The sequence below is a fragment of the Ornithorhynchus anatinus genome, chromosome 17 (genome assembly GCF_004115215.2).
Source record: "Ornithorhynchus anatinus isolate Pmale09 chromosome 17, mOrnAna1.pri.v4, whole genome shotgun sequence".
NCBI lineage: Eukaryota > Metazoa > Chordata > Mammalia > Monotremata > Ornithorhynchidae > Ornithorhynchus > Ornithorhynchus anatinus.
Window position 1 is genome coordinate 12,600,762 of NC_041744.1, and position 15,995 is coordinate 12,616,756.

Genomic DNA, 15,995 nt, shown 5'->3' on the forward strand with positions numbered 1-15,995 from the left:
CATTTTTCCCCATGTTCAAGACTAATTTTAGGGTGCGGAGCTCAGGGCTTTACTCAGACTGAGCACATCAAAGGTTTTTGGTCAGACTCTTAAGTCTTTCACTCAGCTTTCTGGAGTATTTCATAGGAAAAGTACCCGGACATTTCAACGTTCTTTGGTCTAAACTGCTTCTAACTGACCCAAGGCTTGGACAATTTGCATATGTTTTTTTTGCAAACCTCTTCAGTTCCAGAGAAGAGGAAAAACCGTTATACTTTTTTTCAAAAATCCAGGCTTTAAAGTAGTTCAGAGTATAGTAAAAACTTATCAGTTGCATAACTTTATAGAAATTAGTGGGTTTGGCCATTCCAGCAGGAGAGTTGAAATACGGATTTTTCTGATTTTTAGAATGGTCCTTTTTTTTAGAATGGCTGGAAGGGATTGGGGGGGATTATGGTATTTATTAAGCACTTACTATGTGTCAAACACCATTCTTAGCCCTGGAGTAGATAAAAGTTAATCAGGTCGGACACAGACCTTGTCCCACATAGGGCTCGCAGTCCAAGTAGGAAAGAGAGCAGGTATTGAATTTTGCAATTGAGGAAACCGAGGCACAGAGAAATTAAGCGACTTGCCCAAGGTCATACAGCAGGCAAATAGTGGAACCAGGATTAGAATAGAGGAGCAGCATGGCTTAGTGAAAAGAGCATAGGCCCGCGAGGTAGAGAACCTGGGTTCTAATCCTGGCTTCGCCACGTGCCTGCTGTGTGACCTTGGGGAAGTCATTTAACTTCTCTGTGCCTCAGTTACCTCATCTGTAAAATGGGGATTTGATTGTGAGCCCTATGTGGGACAGGGGCAGTGTCTGACCTGATTTTCCTGTATCTTCCCCAGCGTTTAGAAAAGTGCTTATCACACAGTAAGCACTTAAATCCCTCAGTTATTATTAGGTACTCTGGCTTCCAGGCCCATGCTTTATCCAGTAGACCCGGTGCTTCTGATTACACAGCATCCCACCCTCTCGCCACACCCGGCCACCCATGAAAGCAGAAGGTATCCTTATCTGAGATGAGGATTTTGTGAGACATTTCTAATTAGGGAAGTCAAGTGGTGGGGGTTTTTTGGTTTTGCTTTTTCCAAAAATCTTGACCCTCCTCCACATTATTCTTCCTTCCTCCCCCCACTCCAACCTCATCTACTTTTGGTCCCTGACCCATACAAACTAGGGGAGCAGGATCTTTTTTTTTCATTCTCACCTGCTAACCTCTCCCTCCATCCCTAAAATGGCACTTTGAGCAAGAGCATCAACTCCGCAGAAGCGAAGGAGCGTATTATTCACAGGTACCTGTCCCATTACTCAGAGCTTCCATTCAGCAGGCCGTGTGGGTCCCTAATCTCAGGAGTCAGCAGGAAGTTCAACTGACCCCCGACCAGGCTCTGAGTGGATGGGCCAGGCGTGAGATTCTTAGAATTCTAGGGCCAGGTCAGAGGTGGGGGTTTGGGGTTTTTTTTAATGGTAGTAAGCACTTACTAAGTGCCGGGCACTGTACTATGCTCTGGGATAGATACAAGCTAGTCAGATTGAACAAAGTCCATATCCCACTTGGGGTTCACAGTCTTAATCCCCATTTTACAGATGAGGTCACTGTGGCACCAAGATCTGAAGTGACTTGCCCAAGGTCATACAGCAGACAGGTAGTGGAGCCAGGATTAGAATCCAGGTCCTTCCGATCCCAGGTCAGAGCTCTATCCAGTAGGCAACGCTTCTCTGTACCAGCCTAGGTCCCAGAACCAAGCAGGGACTTTGAATCAAGATCGGGTTTGTTCTTACTCCCCCTGGGCTCCGGGTATCTTATTCTCAAGACCAGGTCAGTGCCTTTCCTTATGCTCACAGGAATCCAGAGGCAACCAGGGTCTTCTTCGGTCCCCCCCGGGCTCTGGGGGCGGCCAGGGGTTTTTTATGCCCCCGACTGGGGACTGGGAGACGGCTAACCAGCCCCCTCAAGACCCCAGCCCAAGGCTTCCTCTACCTTTCAGAAAAGGCTAGTGGTCTAAAGTCAAAATTGAGATGCTGTAAAGATTAAACCAGATGTAAATTTAGAAATGTTTAAGTGCCGTTCTTCATTCCTGAAACTATCTTAAATTCTCTGGATTGGCTTAAAATAAAGTAGTGAATAATATGGATAGCATGGTATTTACTAATTAATACTGTTGGAGATTGGTCAATTGGTTAAAAAAAAAAAAGCAGCAATTCCAAGCATCTAATTTTGGTGGAGGAAAGCACAAATCAAAGAAGGGGCAGGGGTACCAAATTTGTGGTATCTAAAAGCCCCTCAAAGCCCCCAAAATTCAAGATGAGGAAGCCCAAATAAAAAGAAATTTTACTGCACTGACATAAAACTCTGGTATTTTCAATAGCAGGATTTGGCTTTCAGAGAAGCAGGAAAATGTGATTTAGAGCCAAAAAATATGACTTCTTTGGCTGTGACCAGGATTTCCTTTGCCCACCTTAGGGACCAGAAAATAGAGGTAGGAAAATTTGATTTTGGAGCCAAGTGTGACTTGTTTAGTTCAAGTTATAATTTACTGCACTCTACCTCAGGGACCTAAAAATAAAGAAACTCAGTATGAAATGTTGATAATGGGCAGTTCTGAAGTGCAAGTATTAAGCAAACTTTCCCAGAGAGGATTTCTTCACTTCCACCTCTCCCAGATGCTTCTGGTCATTCTACAGTAGAACATATTTAATCGTATAACGTTATAAAAAAAAGCTTCCCTGCACTAAATGAAACAATAGGCCAAGAGAAGGAAAGAGATGTAATAGGAAGAGGATCGAGCCCTTTCAAGTGAATCACCGTATAAAGAAAACCCAACTGCCGACTAAATTTTCTTTGTAATTAAAAATACGGTTATAGCAGAACTGCCATTTTAATTAACATTTAAAGTAAATCCCTTAGCTGGGTTCCATGACCTAAGTATTAACTACAAAAGCCTTTACCTTTATATTCCCGCAAGCACCTCAAATTGGTGCCATGTACAGAATTTGTGAGCCATGACGGGACACATGATTTCATATTTTCAAATCACTTTTCATCTTCACTTGGTATATTTTATTGGTGATTAAATATTTCAGGTCCAAGTCTAAGCGGTCTGATGAAATATTCATAAAACTAGGCAGGTAAATGAAATTTGAAAAGAGAAAACCCAAAAGAGCAGCTTTTCACCCCATTCCAATTTTTCCGTGTTGATCAGTTTTTTCTAAGTTGCTCAAAACGCGGTGTTTTCGTTCTAAAGCTGGGTCGGTACTTGGAATAATTAAAACTCAACCAGGAAAAAAGGATCACTTAAGCTCCATCTATTTTGGTCATTTTTAGCAATGAAGCACGTTTTCAGCTCTGTGAAATAGTCTGGTTCCTCTATTTCAGAGTGGATTTTCCTTGAAAGGCAATTAAAGACAATTCAGGGTGATATTCAGCTGAAGTATATAAATGCCTTAATGATGTTCTATGGTTATATTATTAATTTCAAATTCATTTGCCTTTTCACCTAGGGAAACAGCTTAATTTTTGTACTGGTCTATTTTTGTACTCACACGATTGAAAAATGTAGGTTTCTGTTTTAGCTTTGTTTCCTCTAATGCCAGCCTTATTGGTAACGCATACCGTTGTAAATTTATTGCACACTGAAGGTGTGTGTGGCATTTATAAACCACCTAAAAAGACAGGGTCCTGGCCTCAGAAGGTTTATGGTGTAAATCAGATACAGTAAACAAGAAATGGTGGTTTTGGAGGGGGTGTGGATCCGAACATTGTTAGGTGATCCTTGCAGCAGCATTAGCACTCCCAAAGTAAACAAACGGAGGCTGATTTTTTTTTAGGAATATCTGAGGTATTCTTTCATCTCTACTGCCTTGACAGCTAGTTAATATGAATATTCTTTTGAAAATAAACTAGAGCCGAAATGGAGCTTTCTCCCTTTATCCTGTCAAAAAATGGAAAATAAGCTTGCGGTGTTACCCAGTCCACAACAAACCCAAGAAAGACAATTTTCCTTATTAGGCTGGGAGTAAATGACCAACTTCAGATATTCATTAAGAATGTTTCTTAACCTTTCTTTATCCAGTGTTTTTTAGTGTTTGATCATTCACTTTTAACTCCAAAATGAAGACAGTCTTCTAAATATTTTCTTGTTAGAAGTACTCATCAGTGTTTGAATGTGCCTAATTAGTTGTCCCTGAAAAAGAACCAGGTATGTGGTATTTATCAGGAGTTTATTATCCTCTAATAATAATAATGTTGATATTTGTTAAGCGCTTACTATGTGCAGAGCACTGTTCTAAGCACTGGGGTAGACACAGGGGAATCACGTTGTCCCACGTGGGGCTCACAGTCTTAATCCCCATTTTACAGATGAGGTAACTGAGGCACAGAGAAGTTAAGTGACTTGCCCACAGTCACACAGTTGACAAGGGGCAGAGCTGGGATTTGAACTCATGACCTCTGACTCCAAAGCCCTTGCTCTTTCCACTGAGACACGCTGCTTCTCTAGACCGTAAGACCGTTGTGGGAACGAAACATGTCTACCAACTCTGTTATATTATACTCCCCCAAGCAGTTAGTACAGTGCTCTGCACACAGTAAGCACTGAAATGTGATTGCCCGATTGATTGGTGTGTTACCTACTTGGGTAGATACAAGATAATCAGGGCAGGAACAGTCCTTGTACCACATGGGGCTCACAATCTAAGCAGGAGAGAGAACAGTTATTAACTCCCATTTTACAGAGGAGGAAACTGAGCACAGAGAAGATGAGTGACATGCCCAAGGTCACAAAGCAGGCAAATGGTAGAGCTGGGATTAGAACCCAGGTCTTCTGACTCAGAGGTCTATGCTTTTTCCACTGGGCCAACGCTACTTACTCAGCCTTAACATCACCTTAATTATGCTCCTGAAATATAGAAAAATGACAATAAGTGGATGGCAGGGGTTGAAATTTTTTTTTAACTACACAACTGGTGCATTTCTTTGTTATGGGATTGGAATATTTAAAGTAGCAAATTATCTTGAAAGGTTAGTGGATGACATTTTTGTTTTTGTCGGTCAGATAGTAATGTTATAATGTCGGCCCAGGATAAGCATACCATCTCTAGACGATGTCCTTCAGTCAAGCCTTTGGATATATAAAAATCAGTATGTCAAAACTTCTTTCATAGTGTACTTTTCTGAGTCACACACACATATACATGCACACACAAAAGCTCCAAAGTGATTTTCTTGTGTTTGTCTTGTCCTTAGCAAGTAGCGTTGACCTTTCTGTTTTCCTTTACTGTCAAAGTGAGTCGAAGGCTTTAAAAGTGAAGCCATCTCCCTGCGGATTTGTAAGGATGACTGACACTTACCACTTCACCTTAGACCCGGTGGCACAGAGGGGGCTACAGCGGCATGGTAGCTGAAGGGGAGTTGGTTGATTTGTTTTTTTTCCACTTCTGCTTCGCTGGAAGTGGATTGAATTTGCTCTTCGGAGGGGAGTTTTGGTTGCATTAGATTTTAATCAAGGCCCTTGTTCAGAGTTCCTCAAAGCCTACGAGGTTGAGATGAGTAGATGGGCCTGGGGTGAATGTGCTACATGATTTGTCAAAGTATAAAGCTTCAAGATCTCCGGGAAAGCACCCGCCGTAGTTGACATCACTAAAAGTGTTCGCTGATTTCAACATTATATAAGCCTCTCTTCCCTTTGTCCCTCAGATGAAGAGCGAGACTCCTTAGGCATGAAGTGCTTTCGGCGATAATGCTTTGACGGTCGGAAGTAATAAAGAAATAGGATGTGATCTCGTACGAGACGAATTTTCTTTTTTCACTGCTGCTAGGAAGATGTAGTTGGCGGGGCTAACAGAAACCTGAGTGGTAGTATAAAGGAGATGCGGTACGATCCTTTAGAAGGAAAGCAGGAACCTGCAACTTCTCTTCCCTTCCCTGTGCCTCCCGGGACTCGATTAAGGCTTGCCTATCGTTGTTATTTTAAGAGAACATTTCATCTCCCAAAGCATCTTTCTGCACCTACACATCTGGAATGTCTCGTAGGAGAAGCTCCAGACCTGGAATTGTATGAAGGGTGGTTATTGAGCCGTTGCCGAGCCAAAAATTCGCTTCCAGAAACAATCCAGCCATCGGTGGATAAGCTCTTGGGCACCTACGTTTTCAAAAGACGGTTAGTAGGAAAGGGGTGCCTGGGAAAACTATTGTATAGAAGGAGTGGTTCTAAAAGAACTCAAATATCTTTGAAACAGGTTTGAGTCGGGGTATGGGAGAGGGGGTATTCTTGATGCTGGGCACGATCCTGGGGGAAAAATTGTTGTGGGCAGGGAAGGTGCCTGCCAACGCTGTGCTCTCACAAACACTTAGTACAGTGCTCTGCACACAATAAGTGCTCAATTTCATGTAGTCGGTTGATTGAAAAACTGTATTTCCATTGCCAAACCCTGATCCTCTCGAGACCCTCGATCGTAAAATTCATAGATTCCCCCTAGACTGTAAACTCCCTGTGAGCAGGGAAAATGTCTACCTAGTCAGTTATATTGTAGTCTCCCAAGGGCGTATTACAGTGCTCTGCACCTAGTAAGTGCTTGCTAAATGCCATTGATCGATGGATTATCTTGTGCTTTGACAGAAAAAGTTTTATGTATAATAATAACGGTATTGGTTAAACGCTTACTATGTGCCAGGCACTGTTCTAAGCGCTGGGGAGGATACAAGCGAATTGCGGGTTGGGGACAGTTCCTATCCTACATGGGCCTCACAGTCTCAATCCCCATTTTACAGATGAGGTATCTGAGGCACAGAGAAGTGAAGTGATTTGCTCAAGGGCACCTAGCAGACAAGTGTCAGAGAGGATTAGAACCCATGACCTTAAGACTCCCAGGCCCCTGCTCTATCCACTAGACCACCGCGAGAACACTGAACTGATCCCCCTCAGCCAGGACAGGGGAGCTTCCCAGTCGGCCTCCAGACTACTGAGTTGAACAGGTCTTAGGTAGGGTGAACATACATGCAGTTTTATACCCGGCAGTCCAGTTTTCAGCTGGTCCGGCCCCTGGCTCCTATTGTCTAGGGCATCAGGCACCTTTATCGCCGGATTTTTCTTGTCGGCATCCACCCTCCCTCTACGTCAGCTCTGACCACAGAGTTCCAAAGCTCAGATCAGCATCCATGTTCAGAGGGACCCGGGAAGAGAATACAAACTTTCTGGAACAAGTAGAAGGATTGAAGTCCCCATTCCCCCACCCCCTCCCTCTCACTCTCCCCAAGAAGTGCTCTAGGTTTGGGTGGGCTTTTTTTTAATGGTATTTGTTAAGGCTCTGTATGTGCCAGGTAGTGTTCTAAGGTCTGGAGTAGATAGGTTCGATTCAGTCCATGTGCTACATGGGGCTCACAGTCGTAATTCCCATTTTATAGAGGAGGTAAGTGGCACAGAGAAGTTAAGTAACTTGCTCAAGGTCACACAGCAGACAAGAAGCAGAACTGAAATTGAATCCTGCTTGATCTGCAAAAAAGCAAGGGCCACCAGAGGTCACCTAAATCTTGGTTTGCAAACTTCACTTGCAGGATTGAATGTGCAGTCAGGTGGCCAGCCACAGAGTAAATGGCTCCCCTCGCCCCGAACAGCAAGGATAGAATCAGAAATGGAGGCACGAGAGAGAGATATGAGAGCCCAGCTCGCAATCCTTCTATTAGCATCAGAGTAGTCTGCAGCACACTGCTTGAAAAAGGCAGTCTGAAAGGTGGTTGTTTTTTTAAAACTATCTGAATCGTATCTATATCCTCTAGACTGTAAAGTAGTTTTGAGAAGCAGCACGGCATAGTGGCAAGAGCCTGGGAGTCAGAAGGTCATGGGTTCTAATCCCAGCTCCGTCCCTTGTCTGTTGTGTGTCCTTGGGCAAGTCACTTCACTTATCTGGGCCTCAGTTACCTCATCTGTAAAACGGGGATTGAGATTGTGAGCCCCATGTGGAACAGGGACTGCGTCCAATCTGATTGCTTGTAACCACCCAAGCGCTTAGTACAGTGCCTGGCACATAGTAAGCACCTAGCAAATGCTAATTATTATTATTATTATGGCTAGGGAATGTGACTGCCAATTTTGCTGTATTCTCCCAAGCCCTTAGTACAGTGCTCTGCACATAGTAAGCGCTCAAAAAATGCCATTGATTAATTTTAGCCTGGCGGCCTAATTCATTTGCCACGAAAGGCACGTTAACCTGCTTGAGTTTCTCAAGTCTCAGCCTTCTATGAAGTGAAAATGTCTGTCAAGGATTCACACATGCCCCTAACTTTGTGTTCTTTTCTTCTTTGGAGGAACAAAAACATTCTGCCAAATGGCATGCTCATTTCGTTTCTTGTGTTTTTCTTTCTTCAAAGGAAAATCAGTTGTTTTCCACTCACACATTCGGGTCAGGTGAAACTGAGGGTTCCAAACAGATGTCTGATTGGAGGAAAGATTTCTTTTGCAGCATCCTCCAATTTGAAAATGTTTTTTGACTTCAACTCTGAAGAATACTTAGGGGTTTCTGTCAGCCTTCTGATTCTCAGCACGTCCTGCCTAAGTGCCCACGTGAACCAAATGTGCAAATGACAAGCTTTCTCCACCTTTGGACTTGGGAGTTGCTTTTGCTGGGTGCAGTAGTGTGAGCCGGTCTTTACCTAACAGGGAAAGTAGGTAACAATTGGAAACCCTTTCTCGAAATGCTTTTTTATGTCAAAGGGAGTCTGGCTTGTTAACTTTTGGCAGAAGGCCAACTTTCCTTCCATTTTAGCAAATATCCTATTGTATTTGTTTAAAGTGGTGCCGGAGAAATCTTGAAAATATGCCAGATGAAATAAAATGAACCCTATCCTTTTTATCTATTTAAATTATTCCACATCGAGTCCTTGTAGTCCAGTCAAGCCTCCTAGCCTGTGGAATTTATATTGTGATACTCGCACTGATAAATGTGTTTACACGATAGTGATATTGAGCAGTAAATGCTCTTAATGCACATTCTCTTTCTTCCAGTTTGACTTTGCTATAAACTGTTTAGGTTTCAGGCCCTGTGCTTTGGCTAAAGATAAAACTGGTCTTTGTGAGTGTCTGCCCGAAAATGTGTTTATTTTCAGTGAGGCAAAGTTTTCTTAACTTTTAATTGGTCAGGTTGACTGATTTTGTCCTTATCCTTACTGTAAGGACTGATCTCTTAATTAAGTCCTGCTTACAACCTCAGAATGGTGGTAGAATACTGGTCTTGGGTATTGTTTACAAGAAGGCATTTATAACTGAAATCATGTTAGCTATTTATATGGATGATGATAAAAAGTATTTTGGCTTTTATACTAAAGAAGCCATAAGGTGAAGTGATGTATTTATTGCTCAAAACTCCAACCTGTGAACACTCACTTTTAAAAGAGATGGTGCTGCTATATTTATCACACCGTTTATTTCTCTTTAGAAGCCATTAAACTCATAAATTGCTACTTGTGTAAACAGCTACCGTTAGACATAAAACTCTTGGGTTTTCAAATTGGGGGAGAAAAAAGTCCAGTGTAGGAATCGTGAAATACAGAAATGTATGTTGCTGGCAATGTGAAAACAACTGCTTATTGTTATTTCATTTACCCTTCCCAAATGGCTTTGGAGAAAGTAGGCGGTTGCTGCGCTGCTCCCATTTTGCCAAGGGTAAGTTTAAGGGGTGTGTTGTGACTTTAGGTTTATCAACGGCAGAACCCAAACCCTCTGATTTTTGTCCTGAGCTCTGTCACGTAATAGAGCGTCCCAACACTGAATACACACCTCAATCTTGACCTGCATGGCTTTGGCCTGTCTCCGGGGCCTCGCTCTCATTCACGTCAATCACGTGGGAATTTGAAATGGACACATTCTATGGTCTAGAGACCACCAAATTCAGTTTACTTTTCACCTCTTGCAACTCCCAACTCCCATCACTGGAGCAAACCAGTTGGGTGAATTAATGCCCCTCTTAAATCCTCACACCTTCCCTGCTGTTCCCATACCCTTAAAAAAAAAATCCTTTCAGTAATTTACCTTTTGACCCTAAACCTCATTCTGTAAGATAGGCAATTGATATAACCCCATAATTTGGAAAGTCCATAAAATGTATTTGAAATCTGAGGCTAACTGGCCTAAAAGGTCATCCTTCCGAACTGTAGTTAAACCATTTATAACGTTTACTTTTTGAGGAAATGCAGGAAAAGCTTTCCTAGTTAACTCTCTCTAATAGAGTGTGCATGTCTAATTAAGCATTAAAAAAAACCCAGTGGTTAACAGGTATAATGTTGTTAGACTTCAGCCGATGCGAATCTGACCACGACCTCCCAGACTGATCAAAGACGAATCACTCTGACAGCTGCAAGATGGCAGAACTTGCCACTGGCCTTGTGCTGCTGCTTGCCGAAGCTGTTTGTCTGTAAAGCATGCCCGATAGCTAAGGGTATATTTTTAAGGATGAACAGGTAAAAGTAAAAGGCCGTCTTTTGACATTTTAACTAATCCCTTCTAGACCATGGTCTAACTGCACCTTCAGGGTTCTCGCTAGCAGGAGAGCTTGGCTTTTTCACATATGCAACATGTCATTTTGAATTGGACGTTGACTTTGAGGCCTGATAATGTGTAGTTATACAATGAAATGGATTCTGGGTGCATTAAAATGACGTGTGCCGGCCTTTCGCGTTTGCTCGATGTAAAATGAATTGTTTAACCCCCAAAAAGCTAAGAAGTCACCTCTTTTTGAAACATGATACATTAAAAGAGTTGGCTGTTTGTTTTCTTTATCATCTCATTGTTTATGCAATGGAAAGGATTTCCAGGACTGCCTTTTATGTCCTGCCCGCCTGGTTCAAAATGACAGAGATTTTTAAAGGATTTCATGTTAGTGTCAATTCATGGGAGGAAAAATTCTTCCAAGTAAAATACCGGTGAGGTTTAAATGGGCATTTTGCTATATAAAACATATCTAAAGACATGTAAAAGAAAGAAATAATTCAGTCTGCTAGAAGGGTAGTATATTTTATTAATGAAAAAGAAAAAGCTGCAGAAAAGAAAATTTCTTGATGTGACTCAACGATTGTCACAAAATCTCTGTTTTATAACCATATAATTCCTGCAGCCACTATGGCCATAGAGGAAGAGTGGCCATTGTTATGTATAATATTACAGTTCCGAGCCTATCGGAGTTGCAGGAAACTTCGAAAACCTAAGCTGTTACTTTTGGCATAAGGCCTATTGATTCAAAACTCTTTTGAGGAAAATCCTGTTTGAGAAGCCACTTCAATTACTTCTAGGGGGAAGCAGGAAATGTTTTTAAAAACAACCGCGTGTCACGTTCTCAGTGAGATTTTATCCATCTGGTTAAAATTTGGTCTTTAAAGTATTTTCTCCACCTCTAATCCTCAAAAGATACTCTGTTGTTTCTCTTGGCTGCTGTTTCATATGCAGAGCGTACTCACTAGTCAAGAGAGAAGTTGTGCAGCGTACAGTTCCACAGGCTCATCCATTACCCAGGCTCAAGATCTCTAGCATTTTAAAATAATGAAAGGAGAACTTTCTTATCAGGCAGTCAAATTACTGAGGTCCTCAAATACTAAATATATTAAATCATAGTGAATTTATTTTCAGACTGCACAGCTTAAGTTTGTAAATTCGACAGGAGGATTTAAAGGGCATATGAACATAAAATACAATTTCTTACCCAAATTCAAGTTGAAAGTTACCTGTCAGAAGCAGTTAGGAGCCTTCTGTTTTCTCTCCTGAAGCGTGTCCTTTCACTTGTCAGTTAAAAAGGTTAATAGCAAATAAAAGAGCATTGAAGATCCTTTCTTTTTTCTTGGGCAGCTCTGGGCCTTGTTAAAACAATAAATTCTGTTGATTCGCTTTGAAATTTGAAAAGTTGACCAAGGAAGCAACTCTTCCTTTGTGTCTTCAAATAGGCCATTTCCCAGTGTCCTCTGTGTGTTTAGGATAGCAGGCAAAGGAGGCACTTTAGTAACTGGCAGTAATGGAAGGGAATTAGCCCTTTTTCTCTTCGAGGCTTTAGAAGACCTGGAAGTGAAAGCCCATTTCCCCCCACGGTGATCCAAGGTTGTTTTGCTTTAGGGGATGATCATAGCTTGTTTTGGGAGTGGATTTATGAATGAACGTTTACTTTACAATTTGCATTTATAAAGTAGATAGCTTTCCCACAAGTCCTGCAAATAAGAAATAATACTACTTTTCCCATCTTTCATATGGGGAAACTGAGGCCCAGTTAAGTTAAAAGACTGGCCCACGGTGGCAGATTGGATTGTTTAGAGAGTCACTTTTGATCAGCCCTCTGGACCACGCTGTTTCTATTTGCTTCTGGCCTTCATTTGGTAAATACTTAAAATGACTTTAAAAAAAAACCAAAACAAAAAAAACCTTACTTGGAAGGATGGCAAGACAAATTTGGAGTGGTGCCCTTTATGACTTTTAAAAAACAGTTCAGAGTGTTGGCAGTTGGACGGTCTCTTCTTCTTTTTTTGGATATTCGGTTTAATGATAGGATTCAGATACTACTTTTTAGGTTACCTACAATCTGGATTTTATATCATTAATAGCTATCTCAGTGGGCAGATATCACACTGTACATTATTACAATTATTTTATGGTACTTGTTAGGCACTTCCTATGTGCCAAGCACTAGGGAAGGAACAAGGTCATCAGGTCGTACCTAGTCCCTGTCCAACGTGGGGTTCGTAGTCTAAGCAGGAGCGAATAGGATTTAATCCCCATTGTACTGGTGAGGAAACTGAGGCACAGAGAAATGATTTGCCCAAAGCCTTGCGGCATACAAGTGTCAGAGCAGGGATTAGAACCCAGGTCCTCTGACTCCCAGACCCATGCTCTTCAGCATGATGTTTAAAGATCTCTTGGAAGGAGGGTGATGTACCTGGCATATTGTGTTCTTTGCACAAACTGGTCAAGGATGGATAATGCAATCAATCGGTGGAATTGATTATTTAGACTGTAAGCTCTCTGTGGGCAGAGAACCTATTATATTGTTGTATTGTACTCTCCCAAGCACGTAGTACAGAGTTCTGCACCCAGTAAGTGTTCAATAAATACAATTTTTTTAAAAAGATATTTATTAAGTGCTTACTATGTGCCAGGGACTGTGCTAAGTGCTAAGATTAATTGGTATTTATTGAGTACTTACTATGTGAAGAGCACTGTAACGAGTGCCTATGCAGTTTATTAAATTCATCAAAAGACACTGTGCTCCGGAGGTTCAGGCCCAGTGATCGAAAAGACCACGTTAATTACTAGAGATCTTTTTTTTTTGGCTATCCCTTTTATCCAACAGACCACTGGAATTTTGATTGATTTAGTGAAGACGATGTAAGGCTCTCTAGATATCAGAGGTTAAAGAGGAAGAAATCGAGAGAGATGGGAAAACGTGGGATGAGAGACAGGCTTTGCAATTAGGCTTGATGATGTTGGTATTTGTTAAGCGCTTACTATGTGCCGAGCACTGTTCTAAGCACTGGGGTAGACACAGGGGAATCAGGTTGTCCCACGTGGGGCTCACAGTCTTAATCCCCATTTTACAGACGAGGGAACTGAGGCACAGAGAAGCTAAGTGACTTGCCCACAGTCACACAGCTGACAGGTGGCAGAGCTGGGATTCGAACTCATGAGCCCTGACTCCAAAGCCCGTGTTCTTTCCACTGAGCCACGCTGCTTCTCTAGTAGTGAAGCCCAGAATTGGAATTAACATGAAATGCTGTGGTTTCAGGTGGAAGATTTCATTTGTTTTAGGCCATCAGACGGATGTGATCCCCGAATTTAATCTCTATTTTTATCCGCTTGAACTTTTCCTATAGCCTGGACAAGGTTATTTCGTGTTTAAGGTGGCCCATTAGAAGCACCACGTATAATACAATAAGGCGGTGAATTAGCATCCGTCCATTATAAATCACGTATGCTGTTTTAGAGAACTGTGGAAAAAATATAAGTGTTCATATGTATTTGTAGTGGATTACTGAGTAGGTGTCTCCACATTTTACACGGATTTGGTTCACTGGTATTTTAAATGTAACTAAGGCCTATTCAGATTTATGTTTGGTCTTGTTCACCTAAAAAACTTTGGCCCCATCATTTTTATTTAAGCAAGGCAAGCAAATCTGGCGACCCCACCTATAGCTTTTTATTCCGAGTTCAACGGTTAACTCCTGAAGGTTATGAAAGGCGAGTGATTGCATATCATTCAACTGCTCTGCAATTTGTACTTTAAACATGACTTTTGATTGTTTCCTCAATGTCAGTTTGCCCAGAACTAAGTTTATTTCCTGAAGGCACAACCTTAGATCTCAAACTGTAGGAAATGGTATAAAGTAGGAATTTGGTTATAAGCTTCTCATTTGGCTTTTTTAAATCAACTCACTTGGGCTGTTCTGCAAGTCAGTTGGGAAATCCATCATATCTTAAAGACTTAGTGACTGCATTTCTGTAAAATACAATCTCTATAGGACATTGTACTGGGCCACATGTTATCCCAGTTTAGAGCCACAACACTGCTTTCTGGAAATGTTTGAGTCACTGGGCAAAAAAAACCAGACATGAAGGCTCATTTGTACAGTGGGGACATCAAAAAGCCCTACTGGCTATTGATTTTCTTCCCTGGGGTGTAATGGAAATTTGCTTTTGCATCATGGTAATTTTCAGTAAATAATTTTTCTATACCCAAGCATTGAATCTATAAATAACTGGTATAGATTTTTTTTAAAAAATTGCTTGACTTTCTATTATGGGATTGACTTGTTGCTGTAATGTGGAGAAGCACATTGCTTCATATTTTTGTTGTTGTTGATTTCACACACCCTCCCCACACAACACACACACACACACACACACACACACACTTCATTTATTAAGAAGGGAGAGGGAAAGAAAAAGGGGGAGATTTTGAGTGGAGGCTTATGAGCAGTGACCATGGCTACCAATTCTGTTGTATTGTACTCTCCCAAGTGCTTAGTATAGTGCTCTGCACTCAGTAAGCAAGAGCTTAATAAATACCACTGATTGATTATCTGATCTTGTTAAAAGCTGGTGCGGCTTTGTAAAGTGCCAGGCACTGTGCTTTGCGCAGGGGTAGATATAGGTCAATCAGGTTAGACACAGTCCCTGTCCCACAGAGGGCTCAGAGTTTTAATCCCCATTTTGAGGTAATTGAAGCATCGAGAAATGAAGTGACTTGTCCAAGATGTCACAGCAGACAAGTGGCAGAGCAAGTATTTAGAAACTATGATTTAAGGAAAAGTACAGAAAACTTTACACTTCTTTCATTCATTTTCATTTTGCATGTTGCTATAAAACCAGTTATTTACTGACATCCATTTGCATAATCATACCCCAAGGCTTTAGACGCAGCCCCTAAATTGCTATGAAGCCTGACACCCAAACCAAAGTTTAGGCAAATGAAAGAAGACAAATTATTTTGCTTAAAGTCTCCAATCCTTAGAGTGGACTTTTCTGTGTTTAAAAAGTTTTGTTGTCACTGCTTTTTTTTTTTTTCTTTGACAGCTACAGAGCAGTATTTTCAAATAGCAAGCACATTATTCTACCAGTCTTTCCAATTTGGTTTCAGTTTCTAAAAGGGTTGGTGATTTGTTACATAAAAAGGATGTCTTTAAAATGCTTACTTTTAGGGAAGTTTAAAATCCCTGGACAAGATATTATTATAATGGTATTAGAATTGCATCCGTTGATCGGTAGGTAAGTTTATGGTTTGAGAGGAATATTTGGGGTGCATTTCAAACTGGTATTCTTGGGGTTCTCCAAGAATCAAGATTGAGAAAATGCGATAGAAGAGAGTAGGGAGTAATCTGATACGTGTCCCTCTTACAGCTACAGCTATCTTTGGAGCAAGCTGTTGATTAGATGCAGAGAGTTTTAAAAGAAACAGGCCATCCTTTTTTTTTATCAGTAACAGAACAAGAGCTGGGTGGGCCCCG

At 41.4% G+C, this 15,995-nt stretch overlaps 1 protein-coding gene across 2 annotated transcripts in view; it reads left to right on the forward strand.

Annotated features, from left to right (window-relative positions):
* BRIP1 (BRCA1 interacting protein C-terminal helicase 1) overlaps positions 1 to 15,995 on the forward strand; it is a 113,467-nt gene that overhangs the window by 83,955 nt on the left and 13,517 nt on the right. The window lies entirely within an intron of this gene.